This window comes from Lissotriton vulgaris, chromosome 1_1 (assembly GCF_964263255.1).
Source record: "Lissotriton vulgaris chromosome 1_1, aLisVul1.2, whole genome shotgun sequence".
Classification (NCBI taxonomy): domain Eukaryota; kingdom Metazoa; phylum Chordata; class Amphibia; order Caudata; family Salamandridae; genus Lissotriton; species Lissotriton vulgaris.
Genome location: NC_141685.1, coordinates 1242712665 through 1242733576, shown reverse-complemented (window position 1 = coordinate 1242733576; position 20912 = coordinate 1242712665).

The following is a 20912-nucleotide window of genomic DNA, read 5'->3' as shown; positions in this document are numbered from 1 at the left end:
CTTTTAAAGAAAACTCATCAGCATTCCTCTATCGTTTTGGTGCTCACCAACCTCCCGAGAGTAAGTGCGGCTTACAATTGCTAGAGGGGTGCGAGGCAGATAATATATCCGGCCAACGCTCTTTTAATGGCTCAATGTTCAATCAGGTCTAAAGAGCATCTCACTATCATAGTGTGTCTTCTCCCAGGTAATCATCAAAAATCCTGCTAGCTTTCTGGTACAACATGTGGCAGCCCTGTATTTTATCATAGCCAATAATACAAGTGCACTAAGGTTTACTTTGGAAAGGTTAAGGCACATTCCTGCATCTTTTTTGCTATGGACCTCTGAACCTCTTCAGAGGAAGAAAGCATATAGTTTTCAGATGGGAATATCCTACAGGACAACATTGGGATTCGAAGGAACTGTGTACTGGGCTGAAAAGTCCATTTTTAGGTCTTGTCTCCTCTAGCGCGAAGAGAGAGCTTATGTGGGCACTTCAGAAAGGCTCCGAAAAAGCGGATCAGACACACTGCATGTGACGGGTGCTCGCTCGCCATTTGGCAGCCTGTGGCCACTGACAACAGGAAAGCGCTTTGATCTATATCACCCCCCTCTCCCACTCCCTCCTCTCACTTGCTCCTGCTGAGCCTCACAAAGTGGTTCCATCTCAGCCACAGACTTCCTGGCTCGCACGCATTACGTTAAAAGACCAACAGTGTATTTAATGCTGCCAGCTCCCTCAGTTTCCTACCAGGGCAACCCATCACGGGGCATTACAGCACCTCATCCCTCAGCATTGATAACTACGTCACAGCTCACCTCTGGTTCCTAATCCTCCTGCAACGGCCATATTAGAAGCCGCTTCTTATTCTTGGGCCTCCCCCCCGCCCCCACCCCAACAGGCTCTTGCCCTTGTGTCACAGCATTGCTGTCCCATGCCTCACAGTCTTACAACTGTGTAACATAATCACACCACGAGACATTCCTCCATCAAGCGCTTTCCATCTCAGTCACCCGAGAGACATATTTGGTGCTTTTTTAGCCGCCTGTGTGCTACAGCATAAGTCAACACATCAACAGGAATAGTAAGGCGCTATGTAAATAAATATATACATCCAGTTCATGCCACCCTGTTAGTCTATTACAATTGCAACACATTGCATGGCGATACTGCATCTAGCGCTTCGCATCTCACCAGAGACCTCTAACTGCGTCAGAGGTGACATCAACAGTATATGTGGTGGTTCCCAGCCTTGTGAGTGGCACTCAAAAGGACACACACACACAACCACACACACACACGCAAACCCCCCCCACACACACAACCCCATACACACATAACCCCCACACACACAACCCCCCCACCCACACAACCCCACACACACATACCCACACACTCACAACCACACACACTCACAAACACACTGCCCCCTCACACACACACAACCCCCCACACACAACCAAACAAACAAAACCACACACACAAAACTGCACATACACTCAAAAAACCCCACACACAACCCCCCCACACACACACAACCCCTCCCACACACAACCCCACAAACACAATCCCACACACACACACACCCCACACATCCACACACACACACAACCAGACCCACACACACAACCAGACACAGACACAACCACACACACACACAACCCACTCACACACTGCCCACTCAGACACTGCCCCCTCAAACACTGCCCCCCAACCCCCACACATACAACTCCCCACACACAAAAACACACCCCCACAACACACCTCCACACACACACACAACCCCCCACACACAACCCCCCAAACACACAACCACACACACACACAATCACACACACACCAGGATAGCCAAACATAACATAGCAAAAGAAAACATAGCATAGCATAACAAAACATAGCATAGCATAACATAACAAAACATAGTATAGCATAACAAAACACAAAAAAGATAGCATAACAAAACACAACAAAACAGCATAGCACAGCAAAACATAGCATAGCGTAACAAAACATAGCATTGCATGACAAAACATAGCATAGCATAACAATATACGACAAAACATAGCATAGCATCACAAAACATAGCATAGCATAACAAAACAAAGCAAAGCATAACACAACATAGCATAAGAAAGCATAGCACAGCATAACAAAACATAGCATAGCAAAACAAAGCATAGCATAATAAAACACAACAAAACATAGCATAGCATAACAAAACATAGCATAGCAACACAAAGCATAGCATAGCATAACAAAACAGCATAGCAAAACAAAGCATAGCATAATAAAACACAACAAAACATAGCATAGCATAACAAAACATAGCATAGCATAACAAAGCATAGCATAGCAAAACACAGCAAAATATAGCATTGCATAACAAAACATAGCATGAAAAAACACAGCAATGCATAACAAAACACAGCATAGCATAACAAAACAAAGCATAGGATAGCAAAACATTGGATAGCATAACAAAACAAAGCATAGGATAGCAAAACAAAACATAGCATAGCAAAAAAAACATAGCAAAGCAAAACACAGCAAAGCATAGCATAGCAAAACACAACAAAACATAGCATAGCATAACAAAACATTGCATAACAAAACAAAGCATAGCATAACATAACACAGCATAGCAAAACAAAACATATCATAGTATACCAAAACATAGCATAGCATAACAAAACACAACAAAACATAGCAGAACAAAACAGCATAACATAACAAAACATAGCATAGCATAACAAAACACAACAAAACATAGCATAGCATAACAAAACATAGCATAGCATAACATAACAAAGCATAGCAAAACAAAACATAGCATAGTATAACAAAACATAGCATAACAAAACACAACAAAACATAGCAGAACAAAACATAGCATAACATAACAAAACATAGCATAACATAACAAAACAAAGCATAGCATAACAAAGCATAGCATAGTAAAACATAGCAAAACACAACAAAACAGCATAACAAAACATAGCATAGCATTACAAAACATAGCATAGCAAAGCATAGTATAACAAAACAATACATATCATAGCGTAGCAAAACATAGCATAGCATAACAAAACACAACAAAACATAGCATAGCATAACAAAACATAGCATAACAAAGCATAGCATAATAAAACACAAGAAAACAGCATATCATAGCAAAACACAACAAAACATAGCATAGCATAACCAAGCATAGCATAACAAAACACAACAAAACATAGGATAGCATAACAAAACAAAGCATAGGATAGGATAGCAAAACTAAACATACCATAGCATAACAAAACAATGCATAGGATAGCAAAACAAAACATAGCATAGCATAACAAAACATAGCAGCCTCACAAAGTGGTTGCATCTCAGCCATAGACTTCCTGGCTCGCACACATTACGTTAAAAATGTTTTACATTCACAAGGAGCCTTTCCTATGCAATTTCAAAGGTTTCCTACTCTGTACAACTACCATTCCTGCACCCACACACTCTGCACCCATACACACTCTGCACCCACACACACTCTGCACCCTCACACACACTGAATCATCACACACTCTGCACCCTCAAACACTCTGCACCCTCACACACTCTGCACCCTCACACACACTGCACCCTCACACACTGTACCCTCACACACAATGCACCCTCACACACTCTGCATCCTTACACACTCAATACAACATACACTGCAAATACTACTTAGTGTCACATAATTACACACCACATACTTATACTCTACTGAATTCAACACACACTCCACCCAATACCACTCAGTACCACATAATTATATGCTACATAATTACACTGCGCTCAACGCAACATACAGTCCAAATACCACTCAGTGCCACATAATTACATGCCACATAATTACACTGCACTCAAGGCAACATACACTCAAAATACCACTCAGTGCCACATAATTACACGCCACATAATTACACTGCACTCAATGCAACATACACTCCAAATACCACTCAGTGCCATATAGTTACACGCCACTTAATTACACAGTGCTCAATGCAAAATACAATCCAAATACCAATCAGTGCCACATAATTATATGCCATATAATTACACTGCACTCATTGCAACATACACTCCAAATACCACTCAGTTCCACATAATTATATGCTACATAAGTACACTCTACTGAATACAACATACACTCCACACAATACCACTCAGTGCCACATAATTACATGCCGCATAATTACACTGCACTCAAGGCAACATACACTCAAAATACCACTCAGTGCCACATAATTACACGCCACATAATTACACTGCACTCAATGCAACATACACTCCAAATACCACTCAGTGCCATATAGTTACACGCCACTTAATTACACAGTGCTCAATGCAAAATACAATCCAAATACCAATCAGTGCCACATAATTATATGCCATATAATTACACTGCACTCATTGCAACATACACTCCAAATACCACTCAGTTCCACATAATTATATGCTACATAAGTACACTCTACTGAATACAACATACACTCCACACAATACCACTCAGTGCCACATAATTATATGCTACATAATTACACTGCGCTCAACGCAACATACACTCCAAATACCATTCAGTGCCACCTAATTACACGCCACATAATTACACTGCTCTTAATGCAACATACACTCCAAATACCACTCAGTGCCACATAAGTACATGCCACATAATTACATTCACTCAATGCAACATACACTCCAAATACCACTCAGTGGCACATAATTATATGCTACATAATTACACTGCACTCAATGCAACATACACTCCAAAGACCACTCAGTGCTACATAATTACATGCCACATAATTACTCTACTGAATGCAACACACACTACATCCAATACTACTCAGTGCCACATAATTATATACTACATAATTACACTGCACTCAATGCAACATACACTCCAAATACCACTCAGTGCCACATAATTACACGCCACATAATTACACTCTACTGAATACAACATACACTCCCCATATTACCACTCAGTGCCACATAATCACACGCCATATAATTACACTCTTCTCAATGCAACATCAATACACTCCACATAATACCACTCAGTGCCATATAATTACACACCTCATATTTACACTACTCAATGCAACATAAATACACTCTATCTATCTGTTTATCTATCGCCCTCACTCTCTGTCTATCTATCGCACTCACTCTATCTATCGCCATCACCCTATCTAACTATCTATCTATCGCTCACCCTCACTCTATCTGTCTATCTATCTTTTGCCCTCACTCTATTTATCTATCTATCGCCCTCACTCTATCTATCGCCCTCCCTCTATCTATCGCCCTTACTCGATCTATCGCCCTCACTCTATCTATCTATCGCCCTCACTATATCTATCCATCGCCCTCCCTCTATCTATCTATCGCCCTCACTCTATCTTTCTATCGCACTCACTCTATCTATCTATCGCTTCACCACAGCATCACTCAGCACCACCATGGCATCACTCAAGGGAAATACAACATCACTAGGCGCTACCACAGCATCACTGAATGCCACAGCATCACTTGTTGCCACCACAACTTCACTCAGCGCCACCACAGCATCAATCTGTGCAACCATTCAACAACAACTGGTTCAAATATGTTCTCTCAATGTTTCAAGCTTTATTACAAATGTCACAAAAAGATGTTACTATTTCACTTCTGTGCTTGGAATTTCGTCACAATAAAATACAATTAACATAATCTTCACAAAAATTATTTACAAAAGTTTAAGCTATTGCCATTATAAATTACAATACATTTTATTTAAGTATTAAATATTAAAAAATGTAAAAGCCATTGTTATTGGTAATATCAATACATTTAAGTCACGTAAATACAACACATATTGCATTACAAATGCTATAGATGTCACATTTGCGAAATTAAAACTATTGGCATTGTAAATGACAAAGCTATTAATTTTGCTATTTTCAAAACCAGCACATAAATAAAAAATTTATCATTTACAATACCAATACTTCAAACTTTCCTAATGCGAGACCTCTCGCATTGCAAATGCTTGTTTCCAGTGTTATCATATTTAATTGAAGCTGCTGGGACACTAAATGAATTTAATGCATATACTACTACCTAGTTTTTGACAAACTCTTGAATTTCATTTTGTTTGAGGTGCGAAATTCTCCGACAAAGCTGATGGTGTTGCTGGTGTAGTGAAGGGGTAATCAACTGAGCTTTAGCTAAAAGGTGTGCCAAATAATGCTTAATGACGGCATTATTTGGCATTTCCTACAAGTTCACAAGCAGCAGACAGTGATAATCGGAAAAGCATGAATGGAATGAGGGATTAATCAAAGTGGATGGCCTTGCGTTCTAGCTGTAAGTCTGTCCTGTGTCTCTCCAAATGCATGACGGTACACATAGTCCCAAACAGCCTTTACTCAAAGCAGATAACAGGTTGTGTGCATGTTCAAAAGCTACTCAGTGCTTAGTAGTCCTTGACACGTGGTTTGTACTTGCAGTACTCTCCAGGGGTCATATTACAATAAATGCCCTGAGGGCACAATGGGCGTTTGCAACCGCTTTGCATTCCCATGGGGCACTTTGGTATTACAGAAGGGGACGCAGATGCTTGTGCGCCCCCTTCAGTAATACCGATAGTGCTGGCGCACTTAAAGCACCAATGCTACCTTCAGGTGGCGTTCCCACATTTGCATGGAGCATGCCCTATGCAAATGAGGAAATTCCTTTCCCTCTGCGCCATATTACAGATGCGGCCGCAGAGGCAAAGAAGCTCTCAAGGGGAGCACTCACAGTGCGCCCCTTTGTCCATGGCACACTGTGAGTGCGCCCCCTGAGAGCAGCCCTCTGGAGGGGAGAAAGAGAGTCTTATGGACCCCCCAGACATCCCCTTGCAAGAGATCTCTAATCTGCTTTAAAAGTGCAGAGGGGTTGCCACCTGCACTGTGAAAACACAGAGCTGCTGCCAGCAGCCGCTCCGTATAGTAATAGGGTGCATTGTCATTGTTTGTGCCCGGCGCACCTATTAAAAGTTGCGCCCGGCGTAAACAATGACAATGCGTACTATGGCCACAGGTGGGACAAATTATCATTACCAATGTTCCACACCCTTCATAATTAAGATGCAATTGAATGGCAGTAGCTTTTCTAATGTTTCTTCATGTCTGTATTATTTTTTTCCATAATAAGACAATGGCCCAATCCCGACTTCCACTTAGAAATGCTTGGTGCTTCTGCTGATCACTGCTGATCACCTGTTTTCCTCTAGATCTACGTTTGCCATTACCAAACCCAACCTATACATGTAATGACCTTAATCTTCCAAAATATTTGGGAGTGCCATGTGTGATGTGAATGTTAAATGCTCAGTACACTTGACAATATATTCTATAGCATGGAAAACTTAGGAGCAGATTTACAAGCCCCGTACGCCACTTTTGCTCCGCTGTTGCGTCACTTCTGTGACGTAGCGGTGGCGTAAAGCCTCCGCCATGCTGTGGGGTATTTACAACGTGACGCATCTAGGGAGATGCATCACGTTGTACAGCCCTGCCCCACATGAATCCTGCGTCAGGTTTCATGTGGGCATTCTGGCGCAGAGGGGGGGCGTTCCGGTGCAGGAATGCCTTGGAAAAGTGGCTGAGTGAAATCTACAAGATTTCACTCAGTCACTTTTCCGACCCCGCTGCATCAAAACCATGTGCCTGCTTGAAGCAGGGGTAAGGCTTGAAGCACCATGTTAGACATAGGCAGGGTTGGCACAGTGCTAGAGTTGCGTCACGCCCGCAACACAACTCCAGCACTGCGCCAACGTTACGGCAGCAGATGCGACATGCCTCTGCATTTCCTTGCGCATCTGTGGTGGCGCAATGATTGAGATGCGTGTTGCAAGTTTCCTCGCGCATTCCTGCTGATTTGCAGGGATGTGCCAGGAAATGTAAATCTATCCCCCTTGTGTACTCCGCTGATCAAAACCGCATGAAAGAAGTCTCTCTCACCTCTTATTGTATACACAATGTAAATAGTTACATTGAGTGAGTTTGAACCATGTCAACATTTCCAAAATTCCTGGGTGCCATTGACGCTATCTGCCAGTCCCACTTGTCCAGTTCTCCAAGAAGCCCGTCCTAAGCTTGTCTGATATAGGGAAACGAATCTAGAGTACTGAGAAGTAAGGCCCTGTATATCCTAGAGATCCTTTGGTCTGGCAAGAGGGACAGTGTAAGTTTAGCCTCCAAGGGACTGCATTCTGGGTCCTCTTCTATATTCCTCACGTATGGTGCTAATGTATATTGCACCTGCGAGTAGTGGAAGACCTAGCTCTGAAGGAGGCCAAACTGTTCTTTCAGCTCTTCAAAAGGCTTCAGGTAGTTACATCTAACCATTTCTCCCAACAATGAGATCCCCAGCCTGTTCCATCCCTTAAACCCTTTCAGGTTCCTTACCTGCTTCCATTGCACCAACCCATAGGTGAGTTTGCTCTGTCAACTTCGTTTCCAGTTTATCTGGAAGTTGGCCAAATTTGTGAAAGGAGGAATGTCCCCCATTGCTGGCAACTCAGTTGTGTATGTGAAGTCATTACTAGGGCGGAATATTCAGTTGTTGATGATTCATATTTGTTTGGAACAATAACATGACATGAAATATGGCAATCGAAGGCCTCAATCAAGTTACACTTGCATTATTTGGCAAACAAGACTCGTGGAGCCCTATTTCCCCACAGAAAGATCCTCATTATAGATGCCAAGGGGTTTGATTTTCGGCTACGCCCGGATACCACAACTTGAATTCCTATGTTTTTTAACCCCTGCTCCACCGTTTCCAGGTGTGCCTGGAAGGGCCAATGTACCACATATTGTGCTCCTGGGAATATAATAGTGTTGTACCAGTTAACTTGAAGTCCCAATGATGCCCTACTTGTACATTTTCCACATCATCCTCGGGCCAAACACTCCCAGGTACCTAAAGTAAAGAGGAAGGTCCTCCGTTAGAGTATCAGGGTCTAACAGCCTAGGAGACCTTCAGAATGCAGAGACTGCTGAGGCCACTGTTGACTTAACATCAGCTGAGGCATCAAATCATTCCATCCGTACTCAGACTGATACCACAGCAGTTCCTTCAACTCGCTATAGAATTGTCGACGCCTCAATCGACATTATAGTGGACACTATATGAGTGCATTGGAGACCTTGTAGATAAGAATTTTACTGCTCTCTGGAAACGTTTAGATCACTTGGAGCCATTGATAATTAGACTAAGCACACATACTAACACCCCTAAATCTTCTGTCCAACAAGGGGAGATCTTCAAACTGCAGTACACTAGTGCACTTAGCCTTAATCAACAGTCGCAGGCTCCGACACTAACGTCCATTCCCTCTACCAGTGGCTGTGACACTTGCAGAAAAGTCAAGGAGTTTTTTTCACTTAAATCCATTGCAGCCCATAACAAACCCTGATTACAGGACGTACTAATAGCCCACCCCCAGTTACATACCCAGCTGCTCACGCTGCTCTTGCAAGCTCTGTAAACAAAGTCACTTTAGGGTGCAATACGCAGGGTCTGACCGCGACCATCGAAAATCCTGCTAGTATGGCACTTGCTGAGGCTAGTACAGAAGTTCTTAACCTACCACCAGCAGCATGTCCCTACGTCTTAGTTTTAGCAGGTGTTCCCCCCCCAAAGAAAAAATCTGACTTAGACCTGGGACCATTTGCGAATTAAAAGCGCTGACTGGCTTGTAAAACATAAAGGGCTTAGGGCTTAGGGTGGCAAACGTTAGCAACATCATAATGGTACGTAGGGTAGGATAGGTTGGTTCCTCATTGAAGAACCTGAGGGAGACTGTATTGTCGTTAATTTCCGACGACCGTCATTTGTAAGATATATATTGACGATACAGGAGCTTAATACCACCATCCCAACTCTGATCTGGTCACTGTCCCTGGGCTTTTTCTATAAAGCAACCCCATGGCCAAATACCTATGATACTTTTCCACACTTGGTCCATAACAGGCTTTCTGCTTTGCCTGGTTTAGACATTCTGGATTGACTGTCATCTATCCCCACATGAGTTGCGACTGTCTCTATCCCAACTATGACCAATCCCTCGGGACATGACACTTTAGATCCACATGAAACTGACCCAAGCTTATATGTACTGAGCTGGAATGTTGCCGGCTTAGCATCTAAAATAAGTTCTGATGATTGGGTAAACATAGTTAAAAAATATGACATTCTCATGTTTCAAGAAACTTTGGCTACACGGGACATACATCTAGAGAGGTTTGTATGTTTTAACATCATTGTACCAATTCCCAAAGCAGGCTGCTCATCCGGCGGACTTTCTATTTGGGTCAACATTTTCTCAGGCGGTAGTGCTAAGGCTCTTGTCACAAATAATGATAACTTCTAAGCCTTGATTTATACACGGGGACTCCAATTTGTTTTATACATTTTTATAATAATGATTTCCCGCCCTCACCAAAAACGAATTTTATTAACTTGTTTAATTTCATTTCTAATTTACAAAGACACAAGGTGCTTCACAATTTAGCTAGGCGGCGACTTCAACATCAGGATCCCTAGGGAAAACTAACGAGTTACTGATCCCCCGGCTTACGTGCCCTCATGTAAAAGGGGGTCAGAATTGCTGGATCATTTGCCTAATCATAATCTATTAAATGTGATGGAAATTGCGGCTGTACATCATAATGATAACTGTTTCATACCAACATACAGAGGTCATGGTTGTGCCTCAACCATAGATTATGTTTTCATATCTGCCTCATTAGAAGATTTCTTATTAAAGGCTGAGGTCATTCCAACTGTGCAGGGCGATCGTAACTCAATTGTGACAATAATTAGATTCGCCCCTAGACCGGACTTTGCCAAAGAGTACGGGGCCAGCAAATTAGTTCCCTCTACTGATATATTGAGAGTGATTTGGAAAGGTGCTGATAATAACAACCTATTCTCTGAAATGAAAAAGCACATTCATCACTCATTGACACATGCCTGTCACCTACCGACCCCAACCAGAGGCAGTTAACGCCTTTATCCATCTATGTGGAGGCATTAAAGGACTGATCTCTGGGCCAGCATCAGACACCAATCAGAACCAAGATGGTTCAACAATGCCTGCTCACGAACACATAGAGAGCTCCGTACAGAACTTGTAACTAAACCAAGGAATGCAACTTTTGTTAAGTCCCTGAGGTATCATTACAAACAAGTGGCTAGGCAACGAAAAGATGAGATCCTAAAAGAATGCTGGGACAACCTTGCTTGTGCTGCCAGACTTAATAATGGAAATGGTTTTTGGGCAGCAGTCAAAGACATGCGATCCATGGGCCTTACACTCACTCCCATAAGCTGACACATATCTAGTGAAGCTTGGGAAGCCCATTTCTCTAATTTTTATTTAGCTCCATCTCAGAGTGAGAATTCCTTTAATCATCATGTTGCCTTGCGGATTCTGATATCCGCGTTAGAAGTTGAGGATGCCATCCAACAAAGCTTAGGCAACAAGGTTTCCAGTCCTGATTGGCTTCCCATCGATCTCATCAAACACAAACCAGGGTTTTGGGCGCTCCTTTTACTTAATGTTTCTAGTAATCTAACCAATGCCTCCATTTCTAGCACATGGTCTACCAGCATTATTGTCCCGATGTTTAAAAAAGGGGACCGATCCAACCCTAGCTGTTATAGACCGATCTCCCTGATCGACAATACACCGAAGGTTCTTGGGAGAGTCCTGTTTAATAAGATCAGGTTTTGGGCTGAGGAGGAACATATTCTAAAGTCGTCCCAGCTAGGCTTTAGAAGCAAAATAGGCACAGTGGAACAGTGCCTAAACCTAAATGTGATTGTCTGCAAATACACCATAGCCCAGGAATCCCCCATTTATTTGACTTTTATGGACCTCACCTCAGCCTTTGATTTTGTTAACAGGTCAATCTTATGGTCGGTTCTTTTAAAATATGGGTTGGATGAGGGTTTAGTTCATTTTTTAGCCTATTTGCACAGGGATTTGAAAGCACGGGTGAGGATCAGTAGGGACGGGGAGGTTTCACAGGACATTAATATTGGTAGACGGGTCAGGCAGGGGTGCGTACTGGCCCCTCTCTTATTTATTGTATAAATTAATGTCTTACATAATGTACTGACTGAACTTACTAACAATGTCCCGAGAATTAATGGTAATGCACTCCTCACCCTACTGTATGCGGAGATGCGGTCCTAATGGGCTGCGCACCCAACGCACTACGCACTTTAGTTCGGGGCTTTGCAGATTTTATGGCCGGTTTAGATCTTTGAATCAATTCTAAAAAATCGTTATCAACTCAATTACCTAAGGATCTGAACGCTTATTATTTATTTATTTATAAAGTTTTATATAGCGCAAACTTGATCCCGAAGGATATCAGAGCCCTTTACGATTTGAGGCAAAGGAAACAAATCAGAACATTAGTCTAACATGGGGAATCTAATGGGCATTGAATTTGCACTAGAACTTTCCCATATTTGGGGTTAGTATTTTCAGCCAACGGCTCCTAGGCAGACCATGTGGCACACAACAGGAGTACGTTTTTAAAAGCCACCAATTCAATTCTGTACCTCCCGCAACCAAAAAGAGCTGAGGTGGTTTTATCTATAACCAAAATTTACAAAACACAGTGCATTCCCACTGCAACATATGGCGCTGAAGTCTGGAGTTTAAAAAAAATGCAGTAGTATCCAGGGTGAGGAAAATAGATTCTGTCAGAAACTTCTGGGGGCTCCAATTTCCTCCTCACAATTTGTTTGCCATAAGGAATAAAAATTGTTTCACATTGAAGATTACATCAGGGTTTGCCCAGCCATATTTTGGCTAAAAGTTTGGCAAAACCCAGCAGCGACCCTAACGAGAGATATAATTGCTGATTGTCTTAAATGTGATTGGGGTGCGGACATACCATTGCTCGCCGCTGTTAGAAAAATTTTGATCAGGGTGAATCTTGAACAAGTCTTTTTAAATCCAAGTGATATGGAGGGTATAAATAAAAACTCCCTCCAGGAGGTTCTATATGGCCAATATAGTAACACAAGATATGTAACAGAGCTCTCGAAATCGACAGTTGCAAGGTATATTTCCCTGGTTGACGGAACTTATCCCCCATCACATCTGCCATCCAGCTATCTTTTAAAGAATATAGGTTGCAGGGATAGAAGCTTGGTTTTTCACCTCAGGGCTAGCACTCTAAAATATTTGCTTGGCTCCCCTTAGGGTTCAATGTTAATCTTGAGCAAATGCCCTGCCCTTGTGGCAATCACAGCAATCAATAAATGTTATTTTGTTTATTCTTTTGTAATTTCTATCAAAAATATACTAAACAATTTCTGATCCCTTTTTTTAAGATAACTGCGATCACCGATTACAGAGCAGCCTACATGGAAATTCTTAAACTGAAGGGGGATGACTTGGTTTTTGAAACTGGCAGTTTGTTCACATATCTCATGAGTCACGAGGACAAGTGGCAAGAAACTTATTTGCATGTACACATTGGTATCAGTATGCCGTGCTCGTGGTCCCCTGACCTCTCACCCTGAGGTCCTGCAGGCGAGTGATCCCTGACCCCCGCCCCCTGACCAGATGTGGTGTCCGGTGTCCCTGTCCCCCTGACCTTGAGCCCCAGGGTCCTAGTGCCATCATGTGGGCACGACATCTCCCCCCTTGTTGCAAACAAAGTTTCTTGCCACTTGTCCTCGTGACTCATGATGGTGATCGTAGAGAGAGAGATAGAGATAGAGAGAGAGAGAGAGAGAGAGAGAGAGAGAGAGAGAGAGAGAGAGAGAGAGAGAGAGAGAGAGAGAGGTGTATGTAGTGATAGTCCCCTCACATCTCTTCGATCAGTCTCTTGGTCTTTTTACATTCTCGCCTTGGTCGCTGTTCTCCGAAGACGGGTGATGGATCTTCCTGCCAAATCTCTCTGGTTGGTTCCTTCTTTGGCGTGTCTCCTTCTTCTTCCGCTTTCACGTCCTTAAAGTGGGAGCTGTTTCTTCTGATCTGGTTTTGGCCGGCAGCGGCTGTGATCATGGGCCCGTTCACCCTCACCACCTTCAGAAGATCCTTTGCGAATGCGCTGTCTGATTTCCTCACCTGCCGCTGTTTCACGAGCACCATGTCACCTTCCTCTAACTTGTGAGGCGTGGCATGCCTTTTTTGATCTGCGTATTCTTTCATTTTTGCTTTCTGTCCCTTGTCTCTGATGGCGACGTCTCTCTGTTCCACTTTTTCTCCTTCCTTCATCTGCAGCAGTCTTGTTCTGCTCACTCGCCCTAGTACCAGTTCAGCGGGGCACTTCCCCGTGGAACTGTGTGGTGTGTTCCGATAATCCCTCAGTACCTGGCACAGGGCTTGACTGATCGAAATTTGGGTCAGTTTTGCTCTTTGCACCGCCTTTTTGATGGTCCCCATGAACTGCTCAGCCATCCCATTTGCTTGTGGCCACAGTGGCGTTATTCGTCTGTGACGTATGCCTAGGTACGCCATGAACCTTTTGAATTCTTCGCCTGAGAAGGGTGGGCCATTGTCTGTTTTCAATGTCTGTGGCGAGCCCCATGCTGCAAAAATGTCATCTAACACTGGTAGCGTGGCGTTCGCCGATGTTGATGACACAGGCTTTACTAGGGGGAATCTTGAGTACTCGTCTATCACAACCAGAAAATAGCTTCCTGTTTCTAGCGGCCCGTAGAAGTCTGCTGCCAGCTCGGTCCACACCGCCTGTGGTCGCGGGGACATTTGCAGGGGTTCTGATTTTGACGGTGGTCCTGTTATTTGACATACGTGGCACTTTGTCACCATCTCTTCCACAATGCTGTCAAGTCCCGGGAACCACACTTTTTCCCGCAGCATCTTTTTAGTGGCTACCATGCCCCGATGTGACTCGTGTGCCAAATCCACTGTTCTTCTTCTTAGCGTTTGGGGCATCACTATTCTCGTGCCTCTCATTATTGTTCCGTTTTCGCATTCTGACAGCTCCTCATTTATTCTTTTAAATGCCACCAGTTCTTCTTTGTCTATTCCTCTTCCTACGCACATGTGGTTGTTTACGTGTCTCCATCGTTGCGCCCTGTTGATCCTCATTGCCTCCTGCATGGTGGCGTCCTGTTTCGTTTATTGATTTAGTTCACTCTCTGTTATTGTTGCCGGTGTACTGAGTTTCAGTGCAAAGTTCAGGTACTCTTCTGCCATTGTGGTCGCTTGTGAGTTTTGCGGCAGGGGGTGCCTTGACACATAGTCTGCTGGGTTTTGCTCTTTTCCTGGCTTGTGAATAATTTTAAAATTGTAGTCCATGAGCCTGATTCCCCACCTTTCTATTCTTGGCGGTATCTTTGCATTCGGGTTGCCATAGATTGTTATCAAAGCGTTATGGTCAGTCACGATCGTGAACGGTTTTCCGTATACGAACATGTGGTAATGTTCACAGGCCCACACCACTGCCAGACTCTCTTTTTCGGGTTGTGAATATCCTTTCACAATGTCTGTCAGACTCTTGCTCCCGTAAGCAACGATGTGTCTTGGGGAATCTCTCCCGGGCTGATGTTGTGCTAAAATTGCTCCCAGCCCCACGGGGCTTGCATCCACTGTCAGCACTGTGCATAACTTCGGGTCGAAGTAGGCCAAATGATCCACTGCTGTCACTGCCCTTCTTATCTCTTCGAACCCTTTGTCACACTCGCTGGTCCACTGAAAATGTTGTCCTTGTTTCGTCAGCTCTCTCAGTGGCGCGCTGACGGTGGCGAAATCTTTAATGTAGCGTGCACAGTAACTTGCTAGCCCCACAAACGATCTCACTTCTGCCACGCCTGTGGGCTTCTTTGCTTTTTCCAATGTCTCTACCTTGCTGAAGTCTGGCCGCATTCCTTTTTTGGAAAATATGTGACCGAAGAACACTAGCTCATTCCGCCCCAGTTCGCATTTCTCTTCAGTTAGCGTTAGACCTGCTTCTTCTAGATGTGAGCATACCTCCCTTAAGGCCGTGTCATGTTCTTCGTCCGACTTGCCGAACACCAGGATATCGTCACTGTAGTTCAGGCTGTTCTTGACCGGCCTGATGACTTGATGAATTGTCTCCTGAAATATTTCTGCAGCCGATGAGATTCCGAAACTCAAACCTTTGTACCTAAATAGTCCGAGGTGGGTGGAGAACGTCGTGATGTATCGCGACTGAGGGTCTAGTTCAAGTTGGTGGTACCCCTTGCATAGATCCAGTTTCGAAAATCTTCTCGTGCCTGTGAGACAGCTAATCATGTTGTCTAGATGTGGGCCAGGGTGTCACTCACATTCAATTGCCTTGTTCGGGATCCTCATGTCCACACATATTCTTATCTTCGATTTGTCCTTCTTTGGGACGGCCACGATGGGTGACACCCATGGTGTCAGTCCATCCGCTCGTTCTATGATGTCCTGTTTTAGTAGGGCCTCCAGCTCTTCCTCGACTTGTGGCTGTAGGTGTATGGGCACCCTTCTGTGATGTTGCGCAACTGGTCTTATTGTTTCATCTATGTGCAATGTTATCTGCCGTCCTTTCAGCTTTCCTAAACCTTCCATCAGTTTGGGATATTCTTTTAGAATGTTTATTTTTTTTCTGACATCTGATACGTCATTTCCATCAGCCCCATCACTTGTGCCGTTACGTTGCTCAACAAGCATGGCGCTGGGATGTCTCCTTTGAGTACATGTATCTGCTCCGTTAGCCTTTGATCCTTGTATCGTAATTCCTCTTTGAATTTCCCCAGGTTGATCACTGGTCGCTTTGCCCCCCATGTGAATACTTTCACTCGGGATGGCTTCAGAGTCGGCTTCACTTTCATCTTCTCATATTCAGAGACGCACATGATATTGCACATTGCGCCGCTGTCCAGCACAAACATGGAATCGTGTGGCCTCACTTTGATTGTTACGGACTCCTTTTTCTTTATTTTTTTCTTGTCCACCAGGCATATTATTTCGTCGCACTCTTCTTCATCTTCTTCGGAGTCTGTGTTAACCTCTGTCATGAGGTATAGCCGCTCCGTTTTCTCTTCTTCGTCCTCGTCCCCTGATTCTGCGGACGAATCCCTCACTCCTGTCTCGACATGCCTGATGTGTCTGCGCCTCGGCATCCTTCCTCTACTTGTTCTTCCACGGTCATTCCTGAACTGTGCCCCTTGACATACACTTGCGTAATGGTCTCGTCCGTTGCATTTTCGGCACGTCTGGCCAAATGCTGGGCATGGGCCGCCTCGGTGTGGGAACTCTAGTCTGCATCTGTAGCACGTTCCTTCTTGTTGCTTCCTCCCTGTCTGGCCGCCTCTTTCTTGTCTCCAGTTTCCTGTTTTGTTGTTGTTGCTCGCCATTCGATTAATTTGTTCTCCACCTCTTCCTTTGCCACGTTCCATTTCTTTCGCGTGTGCTGTTGCTCGCACTTCTGCCCTCCCTAGTGCGAGGATATTCTCCAACGTTATTGGATTTTTCAGTATTCTTGTTCGGAATTCTATGTCCCGACAGCCTGCGATGATCAGTAGCCTTATGGCTAGGAATGAAAGGCTAGTTTCATACAAAAACCCTCCCCTTAAGCAGACAGTGAAGGATGATCAATCTAAATGGAGTTGGTTACCTGGAGTTCTAGCGAGTAAATCTGCTCCCTGTTCTAAACAGCATTCCAATTTTTAACAGGGAGCTGAAATTTATCTCATGGAACACTGCCGGATTCAAGGATTGTAAGGAGAAATTGGGTTTCCTACATTCTCAAAAGGCAGATATAATCTGTTTGCAAGAAACCTGGGTTGAAGGAAGTTTAGCTTTGGAAAAAGACTATTTTGTTTTGGATCACAACGCAACCAGCACTAGAAGAGGCCATGCTAAGGGAGGGTTAGCATGCTTGTTATCTAACAGATTGCAATGGAACTATTCACACTATCTGGATCCAGGAAAACTGTTTCAAGCAATAACCCTAAAAGATGTATTTGAGGATTGCCCTAATAGATTGTTGATTGTGGTAAACATTTATATTCCCCCCAATTGTTGTTTTAATGCTGGTTTAAAAACTTTGTTCACCTTTTTAACTAAAGTGTTGGAGATCTCCCCAACTCCGCATGTGTTAATGTTTGGGGACTTAAATTGTAATATATCTAACTGCGGGTTGGAGTTGTTTAGAAATATTCCATTGGAAGAGTCTTTGAATATACCATCAGCCCAGTTTCCCCCCAAAATTAAAACTAACAAAAGAGGTAAACTTATATTAGATGGTTTACTTAAAGTTGAATGCTTAATAGTAAATGGGAGGCTTCCATCTGACATCCCGGCAGCTTATACTCGTAAATCTAATAAGGGAAAATCTATTATTGATTTTATCATGGTAGATTATGCCGGTTTTCGCCTATTGAAGGATATGAAGGTCATTGAATCTAATCTTAGTGACCATAATGCGTTGACGCTTTCTGTCTCCGTTAATCTTCAAAAAGTGGATCCGTGGAGTCTGGATATAGATTCTGTGAATTTTGATTCCAGCTCAGGGAAATGTTTTTGGAACCCTTGTACTGTTGAAAATCTGGTGCCTCTTTTGTATTTTACCGTCGAGAATTTACCCCTCTGGGAAGGGAGAGAGCTGTTATGTTTTATTAATTTTTTAGATTCTGTAACTGCTAGTGCAAAAAAGAAACCAGGTGTGAAACAATCCCTTGTAGTCCCTCATCCTTTACGGGCTATAAATAGAGAAATAAACAAAGTTGTAAGGGGGCAATTTTTATTTTTTACCCAAGAAGCTAAGTCTAAGTTGTTTATTCTAAAAAGAAGGAGAGTTAGGCTTAAGGACCGCTTAAAACGTTCTAAGGAAGATGCCCTCTGGATTCAACTGAGGGAAGCTTCTTATAATGGCCAAGCGAAGACATTCTGGTCCTTAATTGGCAAAGGTTGTGGTACCAGAGCCAGTCCTACGCCTATTGCCATTGAGGAACAGGTGTGGGTTCATTATATCGAGAAGTTGTACAGTAACAATAATTCTCATGTTTTTAATGTTGAATTTGATAATGTTTCACGTATACTTGACTGTCCAACGGAAAAGGAAATTGAATGTGCCATTAAGAATATGCGCTCCTCTGGTGCGATGGGTCCTGATAAAATCCCAATTTCAGTATTAAAAAACCAGAGTGAACTTTGGAGTAAAATACTCTTTCCAGTGTTTAAATTTTGTTTTTCTAGCGGAACAGTCCCCCCCTCCTGGAAAGGAAGTATTATTGTCCCTTTATATAAAAAAGGGGCAAGAGATCTACCACAAAATTATCGTCAAATTGCCTTGCTTGACGCCATTGGTAAGGTCTTTGCAAAATGTGTGCTTTCTTTAATTAATGAATGGGTATCTGAACATAAAATCCTTCCCATCGAGCAAACAGGTTTCAGACAAAATCATGGAACTTTAGATAACCTGACTGCATTGCAAGTTATCAATGAAAAATATGTGAAAGTCCGTGGTGGTCAGGTATATGGCGCCTTTATTGACTTCTCCACCGCCTTTGATAAAGTAGATAGAATTTTGCTGTGGAGAAAGTTATTTAACTTAGGTATGCCTGCATTCCTTATTAAGTTAATTCGCGCCCTTTATTCTGACACTTGGTGCAGAGTTCTACTTGGAGGTGAACGTGGTGTATCTAAATTAATTCCCACTTCCAATGGGTTGAAGCAAGGTTGCCTTTTGGCTCCGTTGCTATTTTCCTTATATACAGTTGATTTACCCGTCGCTCTCTCTGCTTGCGCCGGTATTGCCCCGTCCTTGGGTGGTGTTCCAATTGCATGCCTTATGTATGCAGACGACATCCTGATTTTGGATCTCACCCCAAAGGGCCTAAACAATCGGTTGCATGCACTTTCTGAATATGCTGAAAGTCATTTCTTATCAATAAACACGGCAAAAAGCAAAGTGATTTGTTTCTCTGGTAGAAAGAAGCCTAAATGCCTTAACTATCCATGGGTTGTGGGGGGGAAAAAACTAGAATGTGTGAAATCTTATACCTTCCTAGGTAAAATTGTCACTCATAATTTAAGTGACAAACCACACATTGACAATAACTCTCGGAAGGCTATTTCTCAGGGAAAGAGTTTAGTTTCCCTGTATAAAGCCACAGGTAGAAGGCATTTTTCTATTCTTTTAGATGTTTTCAGAGCGAAAGTTCCGGCCTCCCTGTTATACGGAATTGAGTTAGTTGATCTAAAAAAGTGGAGTTTTTTAAACTCTGCGGAAGGAAAAATTTTACGGAGTTTAATGTCTGTAGGCACAGCAAATTCAACTGCCTCCTTGAGACAGGAACTGGGTTTACGTAGCAGCTGGGTTCAAGGTCTGGCAAGTATCATACGCTGGGTAGTAGCTTTATCTAAAGGTGAACCTAATACCTTAAGAGACCTTATAAAAAATGAATTATTAGGATCTTTTAATGACTTCTCACTGATTGTAAAAAACTTCAGATTTGCTGTGTTACAATTGAAATTGGATGAGGAGACTTTATTTTTATTGTCCTCTCATCAATTAAAAACTGTTTTGAAGTCAGCCTCCTGGGAATTGGGGTTTTGTCAGGATAGAGACTTCTGTCTAGCGAAAAAAGGTTGTACGCCTGTTATTGAATCTTATACCCTGCGGAAAGCTCAACCGTATATGTATTGGAACATCTCCCATGGCGTGAGGCGCCTGGTGTACTTATTAAGACATAATTTGCTTCCGCTGAAAGTTCTACATGCCAGCTGGTTTGGTTATTCGGCATGCTGTGATCTTTGTCAATTGTATGATCAGGACCTAGATCACGTCATGTTCGTTTGCCCTACACTGATGCCTTGCAGGCGTAGATGGTTAAGACCAATTTGCTTACAACTCAACATATTATCTGCTTCTTC